The 15852-nt window shown below is 37.5% G+C and overlaps 1 long non-coding RNA gene across 1 annotated transcript; it reads left to right on the top strand.

Annotated features, from left to right (window-relative positions):
• Positions 1–3371: 3371 nt before the first annotated feature.
• Positions 3372–8770, top strand: LOC147398220 (uncharacterized). The gene is made up of 3 exons (XR_015180155.1): positions 3372–4073; positions 7497–7662; positions 7738–8770. It is a non-coding gene; the product is annotated as an uncharacterized LOC147398220 (long non-coding RNA).
• Positions 8771–15852: the final 7082 nt, after the last annotated feature.

The following is a 15852-nucleotide window of genomic DNA, read 5'->3' as shown; positions in this document are numbered from 1 at the left end:
TCCTAAGTACCGTTCGAAAAAGTCAAGGAAGGAAACAAAGCTTGATCAAACAGTAACTCCAGAAGTTCAAAAAGGAAGAAAAGGGAAAATAAAGCCTGCGGAGTTGAAAACTCGGGAGGGCGACTTAGGCAAAAATCAAGGCAAGCTTGCAAGGTTGAAAATCTGAAAGGACGGCCTTGGCAACAATTAGAGCAAAAGAAAAAAATTGTAAGCTCGCTAGATCGAAAACCTGAAAAGGCGATCTAGGCAAAAGCTAGAGCATGCTTGCTAGATTGAAAACCTGAAAAGGCAATCTAAGCAAAAATTAGAGCAGTAAAAAATAATAATAATAATAAAAGAAAATCTTCGTTGAGTTGAAAAGTAAGGCGAACTAGAGCATCAGAAGTCCGAATGACCAAGCCTTTATTCTTATCTCAAACCAAGCAATGACTCAGAAACCATATGTATCTTGTCTATGATTGATCAGAACAGTTTTATTTTCCTAAGCGAACCAAAAGGAGAAGAATGTGATCTCCAAGATGAATCTCAAGAGTGGAGACTTGGTTCCAACAGTTGAGCCCGACTCATGATCTCCAATAAAGTTGAAATTAAGAGTAAACCCTTATTGCACTTGTGGTAATCTAAGACTTCTAATTTTCACATTGAGAGGTATTCCTTCTTCTTTAGAAGTATATTTCCCCCTACACTAGGGGCAGTTCCTTTTTTCAAACATGTTCAATTATCCTCAGTACAACACCCCCTATCAAATTAGGGGCATTTTTTGAAGCTAAGTCAATTTTGACCCCAAAGGATAAGGTTCACTCTAAATTAAAGGTTACCCTCTTGATAACATTTTTTTGAAACCCCGGGATTCAAAGAAAGTTAAAACGTTGACTGGACCTTCATAAAATTCAACTTTTTGAAAGTGTTGTTTTGCTTAAAATAATTCATTACTCTTCCACCTCGAGTATGTAGAGTAAGACATTCAGATTTTGCTCAGATGCTATCAAGGTTTTTTTTTCTCAGATTTTGCTTAGCTTTTACTCAGATGCCGCCGAGGGTTTTCTCGGATTATGCTCAGATTTTACTCAGATGCCGTCGAGGGTTTTTCTCTGATTATGCTTAGATTTTGCTCAGACGCCGCCGAGGGTTTTCTCGGATGACATTCAGATTTTGCTCAAATGCCGCCGAGATTTTTTTCTCGAATTAGGCTCAGATTTTACTCAGATACCGCCGAGGGTTTTCTCGGATTATGCTCAGATTTTACTCAGATACCGCCGAGGGTTTTTCTCGGATTATGCTCAGATTTTGTTCAGACGCCGCCTAGGGTTTTCTCGGATTACATTCAGATTTTGCTCAGATGCCGCCGAGGGTTTTTCTCGGATTATGCTCAAATTTTGCTCAGACGCCGCCGAGGGTTTTCTCGGATTACATTCAGATTTTGTTCAGATGCCGTCGAAGGTTTTTCTCGGATTATGCTTAGATTTTACTCAGATGCCGTCGAGGGTTTTTCTCAGATTATGCTCAGATTTTACTCAGATGCCGCTGAGGGTTTTCTCAGATTATGCTCAGATTTTACTCAGATGCCGCCGAGGGTTTTCTCGGATTATGCTCAGATACCGTCGAGGGTTTTCTCGGATTATGCTCAAATATGCTCAGATTTTGCTCAGATGCCAACGAGGATTTTCTCGGATTATGCCCAGGGTTTGCTCAGATTTTATGTTTACACATGTTTTCTATTGTTAAACTTGTTATCCTCCCAACATAAATGTGTAGAATGGAGGTGGCGTAGAATGGAGGTGCGCCTCTTCAAAATCATCATTACACTATTGCACACACATGCACTTGTATCAGTCAAGGAGAATTTTCAAAATTCAAGGATTTGACATTTTTTATCCAAGGAGAGGTTACCCTTAACGATCTGGACGCATTGACAAATTGTCGAATCAGGTTGCAAAATGAGCTGTCACTAGCTTTGACATTCGGATGTCGCACTATCTATCACAGTAGATTGGCCATCTAGTTTGCTTCCACCCTCTGCCAAAGAGGGGCATCTGTAGACACCCAATTTTTGCATCTGCCTAATTCGACAATTCGTCATCCGGTTACCGTGAATTCCTAATGATGATCGCAAAGAACTCGAAGGCTTGTGAGTATTGTCCATGATTCCCTTTGTTTCTACTCTTTTCATCTCTCCTACTAGTTACGACTCGACATAGAAATTTACGCACGCTTAGGATCACCATACGTCACACCCGATTTAGCAATCACGCACGCTTAGGCTCACCACACAGTTCGATAACCTAGAGACCTTGCCACGCTAGGAAAATACGACTTTGAAACATAGAAATAATCACGTTGGGACTAAAAGAAACCTCACGCCAGAATTCGTAAAAATCCGCAAAAATCGATAAAATGACGAAAATACCCCTCATAAATTTTGGATCTCCGAAAAATCTTGAAAGTGCCTCCATTGCACTCAGAACATGATTTCGAGTCTAACGAGACCCAAACCGACGAAAACAAAGAAATCTAAGAAAAATCATAAAAATGACCGAAATCCCCCTCAACCTTCAAATTTAACTTAGAGATTATGATCCTTAGGAAAATGTAAGAATCAAACCTAATTAAAAATCTAATTTAAACTAAAAAATTAAAATTCAAATAAAAAAATTAAACGATTCAAATAAAACAATTCCAAACAATTCAAACTCAAATTTAAAATTAAATAATTAAAACTTATAATTTAATTCAGAATTAAACAATTAAAACATAATTCAAAATTAAACAATTAAAACTTAAAATATAATTCAAGATTAAACAATTAAAACTTAAAATTTAATTCAAAATTAAACAATTAAAACTTGATTCAAAATTAAACAATTAAAATCTAATTCAAAATCCAAACAATCGAATAATTAAAAATCAAACAGTCCAACAATTAAACAGTTAAAATTAAACCGTTAAACAAATAAAACTTAAATTAAAAATTAAACTATTAAATAATTAAAATTAAAATAAAAAAATTTAAAATTAAATAACTAAACATTTCAAATTAAAATCGAACAACTAATCAAATCAAAATCAAAACACAACCAACAAATCGGATTAAAATTGAATCAACCAATTAAATTAACAATAAAATTAATCGATAAAAAATTTTCAAACAAAAAATTGATCCATAAAACTTAAATCAAAACAATCAAAATTGACCAATCACAACTCGAAGTTATGATGCTACGAGTAGCGGGGGAGCACCCCACCACTATTCTCCCAAAGGAAGGGACACGTAAAAAGAAAAAGAAAGAAAGAAAAAATTTGAGAAAGAAATAAATAAATAAATAAAACAAAATTAGAAACTTACTTTCGAATTAAAAAGAGATAACGTCGTCTCTCTATGGCTAGTTGAAAATTCTTGGGCTGGATGAACGTCTGTGGAGGGCTATCTTCTTCTTCTTCGGTTCTCTCCTTTCTCTACTCTTTGGGCTGATCGAGTGTTTGCTCTCCTCACTGATTCAGCACTCCTCTAACGTCCTTGGACTGCAGCACAGCATGGCTGCTGCCATACCAGAACGTGCTTGAGCTCTCCTCTCGATTCATCTCCCTCTCAATGTCATTGGACTGAACCTACCAACACAGCATTGCTGCTGCAAAGCAGAAGGTCCTTCTCTTCTCTCTCTCTCTCTCTCTCTCTCTCTCTCTCTCTCTCTCTCTTTCTCTTGGACGTCCAGCCCAGCCCCTGTTTTGACTCCTAACTGCAACATTCTCCTTTTCCACAACTTCTTCTTCTCTATTGTTACAGTACAACCGCCCTTGCTGTACCAATGCCCCAGCCACCTTCATTACAACCCTCTACTCAGCCCTCTCTTCTCTGCAGCATACCCAGCCAACTCCCCTACACGTCTCTCTCTGCTAAACCAATGCCCCAACCTTCCATCCACTCTTCTTTGCCTTACACTTCGTTGCAACAGCCAACGTTTTGGCTGCATCTTCAACAGCCCCTCTCTATGCCAGATCACTTCTCTACAGTCACAATACTTACAAGTCTTGGGGTTATATCTGAAGGAGCCGACTCTACTGTGTTCATCCTACAGGTAATTTTATGTTTTTTTTTATTTTCTGTTTTCCTCATTTCCTCTCTCTGTTTGTGTGCTAAAACTTGCCTCCACATTAAAGTTCTCCATGGGTTCTTGGTGTCATGGTCACCATGGAGTTTGGTATGAGACAAATTTTATTTTTTATGCCATGGGAGGGTTTTATTACACTTTTTATACATTTTCTTAGTTTTTTTTAGGTGTTTTTATTGAATATTGATAGAGGGGAAATCTGCTCCTTTTGTATTTTCGGTTTTTTATTTTATTGTTTTTTTATCTATCTCCGCGTATCGTTAGGATTAAGAAATTTTTTTTATTATTATTTTATTTTTTTTAGTTTTTATTTTTGTTTTGTAATTAGTAAGATTAGGAAAATCTTTCATATATATATATTTTCCATTTTTCTCCTTTATTATATATGCTTTAAAGTTTTTTTTTTTTTTTTGTTGATGAGATAGATAGATGATTTTAGTCATGTAATTTTTATAGGTTAAGAATAATTTTTATTTTTACGTAGGTTTCGTTTTTGTATTTTGTTATTTTTGCATGTTGATGGGTTAGGAGAATATTTTCATGTTTCCATCTTTTTCATCTTTATTTGTTATTATTATTATTGCATGTTAGAAGGGTTAAAGGAATTTTTTTTTTATCATCATGATCATTACGCTCGATTCTGATTTACATGCTTTGTGATGATATTCAAACTCCTTGTGTAATTTTGGGATTTTTTTTATATGTGATTAATGTACCCCTTGGCTTGATAAACATGCATGTCATTCAATAATAATTCCTTTGAAAAGATTGAAAATCATGGATGCATGCCCGTTTGATTATTTTGGAAATTGGCCGAATGTGATTTTTCCTCAAATTTTGAGATTGTGTGTGCATTGGTAATTATGGACCTCCAATTTGATAAGTATGATGACTCGGATTCTTTGTTTTTGATAAAATTCCAATTTGGTGATTTTTGGCAAATTCATAATCTTCTAATTTGGGACTTCAATGTTTATATAATATTCCTTGTTGGAGATTATTTGTGGATCTTTAGAAAACTCTATTTGAAAACTTTCTAATATAGGGTTGTATAGTTTCCTATTTTGGGATAATATATTTATAGATTTCTGATTCAGAAATTTCATATTTTAGCAATTTTCCAATTTAGAAAATTATGTACATTTTTTATATTTAGGAGATTCATGTTCATGAAAATTTGGGAATTTCAAATTTAGAAACTTACATTTTTTAGAATATTCTATTTTAGAAAATGTATCTTTTTAAATTTTTAATTTGGGAATACAGCATATATCTCATGAACTCTAATTTAGGAAATTTTACATTCCTAATTTGGAAATATTAAGTCCCAATTTGATAGGTTTCTATTTGTAATCTTCCTATTTAGGATATTCTCATGATTGTCTATCTTAGACAGTTTGAGAAATACTTGCAAGTGGAGTTTCTTAATTGATTTCAGGTCATGGAGCTGATTAGAACTTTTTCAAACCCTCCCATACTTTGTGGAATTCAAAGAAAAATCATGTGATAATTGGGATAAATTTTAGCCATGGGATTTGGTTGGAAAATCCAATATGAATTGATGATGATGATTGGACTGTGACTTTGACCGTAATCTTTATATGTTGACCATATGATGATTTTGGATTGTAGTAGAGACCGATCATCTTGATCGGAGTGGTTCGGTGCCTAACACCTCCGAAACCCGTAATCTGACCTCTTACCGATATCCTTGATCCGTGGACTGATCCATATCCGTTTGGAGTTATTTATGGTTCATAGACCTAAACTAGGTGGCGACTCCCATTTTCAAAAGTCCCCCATTTAATAAATCGGACCCTTATCCACTATTGAGTGAAAATGGGTAAAGGCGATTTCACCCTTGATTATATCTTTAATTCTTTGGGACCCCAAATGGAAGAGCCTTCTAATAAATATCATGTGAGCCCTACTTGAATAAGTGGGCTACAACTTAAAATTTGGTCCGTGTACTTAATTAATTGATTTTATTTGTTCAAAATTTTAAATTTAATTTATTAAGATTTCACTTTCAGTTAATTAATGTTTTAATTAATAATTTTGAATTTTTAAGGTTAGAAAATTATCGTTTTGCCCTCAAGAGGGCTTTTACGTATCGATGTCATTTTTCGATGTTTTGGAATGTTTTAAAATCTATTTTTCATAAGGAATTCAATGGGAGTATCGGTTTGTGTCATTTATGAGTTTTTGGTATGAAATGGTCGTAGACTCTATGAAGGGTATTTTTGTAATTTTATCAAATTTAGTAAAAGTTTGCGAAACAGTTTATTTGATTTTAATTTGTTGTTTTATATTCGAAAGGATTTTCCTAAGTATAACGTAGGCTCAGGGATGTTTTGACATTTGGGGTATTTTGGAAATTTGGTCATTTTTAGTGATTTTTCTCGTAAAGCTTCTTTTTATCTCAAAATGATGATTTATATATTTTTTTATCATATTTTCCTAGCGTAACGTGGTTTCTAAAGTTTTACTTACTATAAATATCTCATCCAAAATTTTGAAACATATCTAGTAACAAATAAAAAACATGGAATATCGTCCATTATTGAGAACAATCGTAATCAAGTTGACGAGTTGATTAATCAAGCGAGTACAAAAAATTGGGTGTCTGCAGTATGTACTCCTTTACTTATTCATATAAATATGATACTTAATGCTCACTCCCCCTCTTACTGTGTTATTGTTCTCTATGACTTCGTCTCTTTGCATTTAAAAAAAAATTCTTCCTCTCTTTCTTTCTACTTTACTGCTATTCTCACATCTTTTAGACTGAGATAACCTTTTTTCCTTTTCTTCTCTTTTTTGCAAACTTATTTTCTCAATGGTTGCTAACATAACCCAACTTCATAGGTGTTTCTATATCCCTGTCTCTATGTCTCTTCAGGTCTGTGATGACCCCAAAAACCAAGGCGAATACCGTTAGGAAGATAATGGTCTATGCCGACCAAATTAATGCTGGCCTTAGTTTTCCTCTCTCTCCCTTCCTTAGGAAGGTACTGAGTGAGATAAACTTAGCCCCAGGCAAAATGTCTAGCAACTTCTACCATTTGATAGAGATTGTGGAGAAGATGGGCATTATCCCCAATGATTTTCTCTCCAAATACAATCTGAAAGTTATCTTCCAATACCTAGGGTACTACTCGTTGTCCTCCAAGAGTGCAAAAGTAGCGCTGGCTCCTTCTCTCCCTAGTACTGACAAAGGGTGGTACAAGGATCCCCTATTTATCACTAGGAACTGGGAGTTCGCCCTTGGCGTTCCTTGTGAGGGATTTAGAGTAGATTTCTAGCTGTGTCTCATTCTTCTATTCTGTCTGCAACTTAATATGCTTCTAATTTTTATTTTTTTATTTTTATAAATTCGTTTGTCCTCAGGGATGAAAATAAGAATAATATCCTTCGGCCTCCTTTCCACATTCACAATAAAAGCTGCAGAGTGAAGAACCCTGTCGTTGATGCCTCTCTGCTCTCCCAAGGACTGAGATGTTGTGAACTGGGTCAATGTTAACTTGGGCTTCAATTTGTCCACGAACTTTATCAGGTACTTCCATGCTCTTCCTATTCTAATTCTTACTTTTCAGGCTTTACTCACTTAACTATTTTATTCTTCTCGTAGGCCAACATCTATGGAACCTTGGCTTTCTTGAAATGGTGTGCATTTGAGGACCAAGAGGCTGTTCTGGCTAGGAAGCATGAGGAAAAGATTACTCTGTTCTAAGATGAACTGGCCTTTTCTCGATAATTTTCCCTATAGGCTAAAGAGGAAATGGAGGCTAACTTGGCCTAATTTTCCAAGGCAAACTTGGCCTTAGATGCCACCAATTAGAAGATGACAGATTTCCAGGGTATTCTTCAACTGAAACTGATTAGTTACAAAAAGAGGGTACAGAGGAAAGGCGTAAAGCAGGCGGATCTCCAAGAAAAGGTACGGCAACAAGAACTTGAGCTAGGATCCCTTAAGGCTAGTATCAAGACGGCTAGGGTAGCTAGGCCAAGGAAGATGGGGCTAAAACCAAAAAATTGTTGGGGCAATTACAAGCCCAATATTCTCGGTTAGCAGAGGAAACCTTTTCAAAAGCTTACCATAAAGGCTTTGAGGCTGCTTGGCTTTAATATAAGGAGGAGGAGAATGAAGAGGACAAAAAGGATAAAGGTCCTACTGATCCTTCTATCAAGGAGATTCCCAATTGGTCTAGGCATTTTGGACGAGTCCTTCCCTTCCAACTGGATGACGAGAGGAACCCCGTTGCAATCTTGGACTGAGTCTCTAGTGAGCTTATAGAGGCTAGGCATACTATAAAATTGGATAGGCTAGAACGACTGATCTACCTGTCCAGGCCAGTGACTTACCTGCTAACCTGCCTCTTGTTCCCGTTATTGATGTCTATCAAGACGAGGCGGTTGACCCTCCAAACCTTACTACTGAGATCGACCCTCCGAATCTTACTGTTGAGACTTTTGCCAACCAGCCATCTATTACTAAATGAAGATTTGCTCATTTGTTTCTACTGTATTTTATTGTATCCCATCTTTGGGACTTTTCTAGTACTCTTTATTTTACTATTAATGAGAAAATTTTACTTTCACACAACTGTTATTCTATTGTTCTGCCTTCAATATGAACTTTACTTTTTTATACTATTTGTACTACACGCTCAACTACTGAACTATTCTTCAACTTGGCATAATTTCAACATTATGTTTTACTTAAAGACTCTGGCAGATCTGTTTCTTTGCACTGCTTGCTTTACTTAAGCCAATTGCTAATCTACCATCAATGTGAACTCTATTCGCACTGCTTGCGATGTACATTTTACTGTTTTACTACTTTACTGCTTGAACGACTCATATTTTCTCATTCAACTGATGAACTGCTTGACCTATTGATATTTACTACCTCATCCCTCCAGGTTCCACCTTATGTAAATTTTACTTAGGTGGAACCTTTTGATAAATTTTGGGGAGGTACTTTTGAGTTACTATCTTTCAAAATGGCTCTAACTCAGATTTATTTCTTTGTTCTTGAAATGGCTTATTTTTCAGTACTTTCCTTATTTTAAGGCAAACTGTAGTCTTTTTACAATTTTTCTCCTACCCGTAGGTAGATGTCTTTGAAGACCTACCCTTCTACTAAATAAATCTATTTACGCTGTCACTTACGAAAAAGTATGGTCGTCCAGTTCTTCATTCTACTAGTTAGAGCAGAGGAGAGCTACGAGGACTAGACTCTAGAATGAGTCCAAATCAATGCTAAATTACTTGTGCTAGAGTAAGACCTTGACCAACTATTTACCCAACCAATTAAGATAGAGAAAACCTACATAAGCCCGAACCCAGGTGGGATCCATCTTTAGTGATATTGTACTCGTGGTAGAGTAGGGCCCTGACCAGCTTCTTACTCTGCCTATTAAGGTAGAGAATACCACGTAAGCCCGGATCTAGGTGGAATCCGTCTTCAGTGTTCTTGAACTCATGACAAAGTAAGACCTCGACCAGCTTATTATTCTACCGATTAAGGTGGAGAAGACCCACGTAGGTCCAGATCTAGGCAAGATCCACATTAGTGCTTTGTTACTCGTATCAAAGTTGGTCCCTGAGCAGCTTCTTACCTTGCCAATTAAGGTAGAGAAGACCCACGTAAGCCCGGATCCAGGTGGGATCCATCTTTAATGCTCTTAAATTCATGATAGAGTAAGACCCCTATTAGCTTCTTATTCTGCTAATTAAGGTAGAGAAGACCCACTTAGGTCCAGACCGAGCTGGGATCCATATTAATGCTTCGTTACTTGTGTTAGAATTTAGGCCTTAACAAACTTCTTAATATGCCCATTAAGGTAGAGGACACCCACATAAGCCCGGATCCAAGTAGGATCCGTCTTCAGTGCTAAACTATTCTCATTAAAATAGGGCCCCGACCAACTTCTTACTTTGCCAATTAAGGTAAAAAAGACCCACATAGGCCCGAATCCAAGTGGAATCCATCTTCAATGCTAAATTACTCTCGTCAAAGTAGAGCCTCGACCAACTTCTTATTTTGCCAATTAAGGCAGAGATGACCCACATAGGCCCGGATCCAGGTGGGATCCAATTTTAGTGCAAAATCTGCATATAGGCAATTAACGATAAAAAAAAATGTATTTATTGATAGTATATTTTCAAGTTACATGTATTCCACAATCTAGGTAGCTCTTGACCGATCACAGTGATTAAGTAATAGACTCCCTTATGGCCTACTCTTACTATCCTATAAGGTCCTTTCCAATTAGGACATAGCTTGCCACTATTCTGCTCTTTTATATTCTAGAATACCCTACACAATACTAGATCTCCTTCTTTAAACTGCATGTGGTAGATTTTCTTATTAAATTACTTTTGCAGTTTTTTATGATAACTCTCTAGCCTTATCAACACATTTTTTCATTTCTCTTCTAACAAATCTAATTTTGCGATTATCTGTTGGTTTTTCTGGTTAATCTGCACTATTCTGGATCTTATTATGGGGAATCTATTTTTTGTTGGAATCAGTGCCTCTATACCATAGGCCATAATGAATGGAGATATCCTTGCGGAGGTTCTTACAATTGTCCTATAGGCCCATAGTATACCATATAAGACCGCTCTCCACCTTCCCTTTGTTACTCCCAACCTCTTCTTTAGCCTATCTAATATGAATTTATTGGTAGCTTCATCTTATTCGTTGCCCTATGGATACTATGGCATGGAAAATAACTACTTATCTTATGCTTTCTGCAAAAATCTTTGATCTACTCTTTTGCAAATTATCTCCCATTGTCTGAGACTATAATATGCGGCAAACCAAATCTACAGATTATGTTCTCCTATAGGAACTTCTGGACTTCCTACTGACATATTCTGGTTAGGGGGAGTGCTTCTGCCCATTTGGGGAAGTAATCTGTCGCCATTAGCAAGAAAGTCAGGTTACTTGGTACCCTGGGCAATAGGCCTACTAGATCAATTTTCCCATTGTGCAAACGACCAAAGGCTGATAAGATAATTAAGCTTGACTATTGGCTGTCAAATTATCTTCCCATGTCTTTGGCAATTGTCGCAATGCTTGACGTGGAAAGCTGCGTATTTTTGCAAATAAGGCCAAAAACACCCTTGAGAGAGTACTTTGTGGACCAAAGACATTGCCCCTAAGTGATTCCCACAATCTTCTTTGTGGATCTCACTTAGCACGTCATTTGCTTCTTTTGGCGTTAGGCAACGTAGGAGTGGCCCTACTACTGACTTTCTATACAGAATCCCATCTAGGATGGTAAACTTCTCTACTCTGCTCTTGACTCGTCTAGCTTCATTTGGGTCATCAAGCAACACTCCTATTTACAGGAAGGTGAGAATATAGCTCATCCAATCTTGATCTCCTATTGCGACTACCACACTGACCAGTTCTGGCTCATCTATAACAAGTCTTTTCAGATAGCCTAATAGTAGTTCTCTCTTGTCTTATCTTGCTAGCATTGAGGCTATGAAGTCTAGGGCATCTATGTGCCTGTTGTCTATCCATGGTATGTGCTCTACTTTGATTTACCCAACTCGAAGTATGGCAGACCTGATTTTCTCCAAGTAGAGCTCCATCTGAGGATCTCATGCTTCAAATGTCCCATTGATGTGATTAACTACTAGTTGCAATTCACTGAAGATTGTCGCCTCAATTACCCCTAGTCCTGCCAATGAATTGAGGCCAAGCGGTATTGCCTCATCTTCTACTTCATTATTAGATGCTCTACATCCCAGTCTGAATGTCTTATCTATCCTAGAGTCGTCAGGAGTAATCAATACCACTCTTATTCCCAATCCTTCTAGGTTTGAAGTTCCATCCACGTAGATTTTCCACCCTGGATAGTTGTTTGCTTTTTGCCATGTTCCAGCTCTTTTATTGACATATCGACTTTTTCTTCTATTGGAAAGCCTACTAAGAAATCTACCGCTACTTGGCCTTTTAACGAAACTCTGGGCTTATACTAAAGCCTAAACTTTATTAGTTGTACAGCCCACTTTGTCATTTTGCTCGATCCCTCTATCTTTCCTAAGACAGACTTCAAGGGATACTCTATGATGACCTGTATTCAGTGCGCCTAGAAGTATGGTCTTAAGTGCAATGCTGTATAAACTAGAGTTAATCTCATCTTCTCAAGTTTGAAATATTGTGTTTTGGCATCAGTGGAGGTCTTGTTGAAGAAGTAGATAGGCTACTCTACCGTTGTTCCAGCCCTGACCATGACTAAACTAAGTGTGTATTCTGAAATAGCTAGGTATAGCGCTAGTTCCTCTCCTACTTCTGGCTTAAAAAGTATAGGTGGTCTGCCCAAATATTTCTTACGTTCTACAAAGGCTAACTCATACTCTTTTATCCATTCAAACTTGGTATTCTTCTACAACAGTTGGTATAGTGGCTTATACTTATCTGAAGATTTGCAAATGAATCGATTTAGGGCTGCTACTCTTCCAACTAACTTCTGGACTTGCTTCTGCATTTTTGGAAAAGGTATCTCTAATTGTGCTCTGATCTAGTCTTGGTTGGCCTCTATACCTCTCTTCGTGACCAGATAACCCAAGAATTTTCCTGAAGTTAGCATAGAAGTGTACTTTTTAGGGTTGAGCTTCATCCTAACTCTTCTCACTCGAGAAAATACCTCTTCTAGATTAGCAACGTGATCTTCCTTCTTCTTACTCTTTACTAGTAAATCATCAACGTAGACTTTTACAATCTTGCCTAATAGATCTCTGAAGAGTTTTGTTACTATCCTCTGATAAGTTGCCCCTATGTTTTTCAACCCGAAAGACATAACTTTGTAGCAATAGAACCCTTCTCAATGATGAAGGTTGTCTTCTCTTGATCTGCTAGGTTAAGATGTATCTGATTGTAACTGGAATAGTCATCCATGAAAGACAACATTTTGTGGCCTGAAATTGCATCCACCAACTGGTCTATCCTCAATAGAGGAAAATTATCCTTAGGACAGGTCTTGTTCAGGTTTGTAAAGTCAATACAGACTCTAAACTTCCCATTCTTCTTTGGTACTGCCATTATATTTGCTATCCAATTAGGAAACTACACTTCCCAAATGAACCCTGCTCTGATTAGCTTACTAACCTCTTCGTTTACTGCTTCTATGAACCGTGGTGCTAATCTCCTTAGCTTCTATTTTACTGGCTTGATAATTGATTCCACATTCAAGTGATGGAAGATCACTTTTGAGTTGATCCCCAGCATCTCTTCTATAGGCCAGGTAAAAACGTCTTGGTTCCTTCTTAGGTAGTTTGCTAACTCTTTCAGCTCTTCTGATACCAGTTCTGCTCCTACTCCAATCTACCTACCTTCTCCTACATCTATTATCTGGACATTTTCTAGACATAAGGGTTCTCTAGGTTCATTTTTCCCCATTTTAAATGTTATTGTTGGACATTATCTTCAGAGGGTTCCTCCTTGTTAAGCGTACATACCTGAGCTACTACCTGATTTCATTGTATTTCTTACATCCCTTATGACATTGCAAACCTTAGGACCTGGTAGTATTAAAGGGAACGGGCCTAGTCTCATGTGTCCACCACCTATTCAGAATAGCATTGTAAGAGGAACTAGCTTCAACGACCATGAACCTGGTCTTCAAGGTCGTTAGTTCTGCCTGTATGAGCAAGATTATCTCTCTCCAGAGTTGGTTGGTTCTCCCATCGAACCCAATCAAAGGTTCTCCCACTAGAGTAAACACACATTTCTACTAAGTCCCATCTTTAGAAAGGTCAAAGCATGCAGACTATCGACAGAACTACCGTTGTCGATCAGTACCCTCTTCAGAGTAAAAGTACCCACCTGGAAGGTTACCACCAATGCATCGTAATGGGGCCTTACTGCCCCTTCCAAATCCTTATCCATGAAAGCCACGGTCTACTCTCCGTAGGGCTCTATTTGCTCTGTAGGCCCGCATCTCATTGTGTAGATGTGAGCAAGATACTTTGCTCGTCATCTCTTGATTCTTTCGCCAGCCTTGTTATGTCCTAACCTTTTACTATCTTGCTTAAGGACAACATATATCACTGCTGCCCTTCCATCCAGCCCTTCAACAGGTGGTTGATCAGGCCTCTAAATTCCTGTCTCAGGGTGGATTCTCCCTCTATCTTATAGGCAGTTTTCTTAGTCTATCATATTCTACCAATCTCTATAGAAACCTTCTCAAGACCTAGCATTTGTTGGTGGTGTGTGCCCATACCTTGGTATACTCACAATATCACTTATCTCAATTTATCTTATCTTGAGGAAGTGGTGCTGGCCATTCAATAAGGCTCATTCTCGATGAACGGCATATTTTTACTAAGAGAGAAAAAAATATGTTCCCCCATTCCTCATCTCTTTGTCTTGCTCGAGAAATCTCTTTCTATTATGCTGTTATGGTTGGTGCTACTTGCTGGACTTCACCATAGCATGTATTACCTTGTTCTTCCCGTCCGAATTCTGGGGATCATTTTCCAAATGAATATATTTTTCTACTCTTTCGAATAGTTCACTTAATGCTTCTAGTCTCTTCTTGACAAGAAACCTATACAACCCTAAGTTAGATGGCAAAGAATTTTTGAATGCCATTACGACCGTTCTCTTATCACAGCTTTCCAAAGATATTGCTTCTTCCCTGAATCTCCTAATAAACTCTCTGAGGTTTTTCCCATATTATATTCTCATGCTTAGTAAAGCATCTACGTCTCTGTAACTCTCTCTGTTGCCAATGTAACATGTTACAAAAGCAGTATAAAGCTCCTCAAAAGAAGCTATAAATCCATATGACAATTTGTGGAATCACGTTAATGTATTCCTCTGCAAACTTGAAGGAAACAATCCGCACATCAGTCATTCGTTTCCTTCCCACAAGGAAAGTATCTGTCGAAAGTGGGAAAGATGTACCATCGGGTTTTCATCCCAAGATAAGGGGTGAAGCGTAACGGCATAAACATTTTAAGAATTTCTCTCGCCAATATCTCTGCTATAAAAAGAGGCTTCTGAATCCCCCTGACAGCTTGTGTTGCTGCTGTACCTATATCAGCACTCTTCATCGTCTTATTTTCTCTCTTCAGTATCTTTTTAATCACCTTCCAAGTCAGACCTATTACGGACTCTGCTCAAGTAGTTGCAGTAGTAACTTCTGTCCCTCCTTATCACATTGGGATCAACGGTTGAGCATTTTCTTCTGTATTTGAAGCGCAATCATCTTCAACAGGAGGCTGAGGATCTCACGATGAGAGATCTTGTCTTGCTGGTTGTTGGTTATCGATTAGCTGGCTCAAATTCTGATTCTATTTGACTAAGTCATCCATGTTCTTTTGCATCTCTTCTTGTTACTTACTCATGGCCTTTAGCTTTTCCAATAGTTGAACATCTACGGTTGGTGTCACGGGTAGAAATGCATTGACTTTGATGGTTCTTGTGGATCTCACCATTGTTTCGATTGAAATTAATATGCTATCAATGTTCCCACAAATGGTATCAATTTTGTGCAGTTAGAATTCAGTTGATGGGGCTGATGGACTCTATCTCATTGATCTGAAGTTGCTCATGTCATCTCCTTCCTCATATCGGTGTGGTACCTGTCAAAATCACTCCGACACTCAAGTTAGAGAAGCAGTGGAATAGTCTAAGGAATTGGTTAAACTTCTAATACAATAGAAAAAGATCCATTCTTCTATGCTAGCTATGCTATTTATGGATCCTTGTTGTGAA

This window comes from Akebia trifoliata, chromosome 7 (genome assembly GCF_017979445.1).
Source record: "Akebia trifoliata isolate Shusen 1 chromosome 7, ASM1797944v1, whole genome shotgun sequence".
NCBI lineage: Eukaryota > Viridiplantae > Streptophyta > Magnoliopsida > Ranunculales > Lardizabalaceae > Akebia > Akebia trifoliata.
Note: the sequence above shows the minus strand (reverse complement) of the source record. Positions and strands in the feature narration are given on the sequence as shown.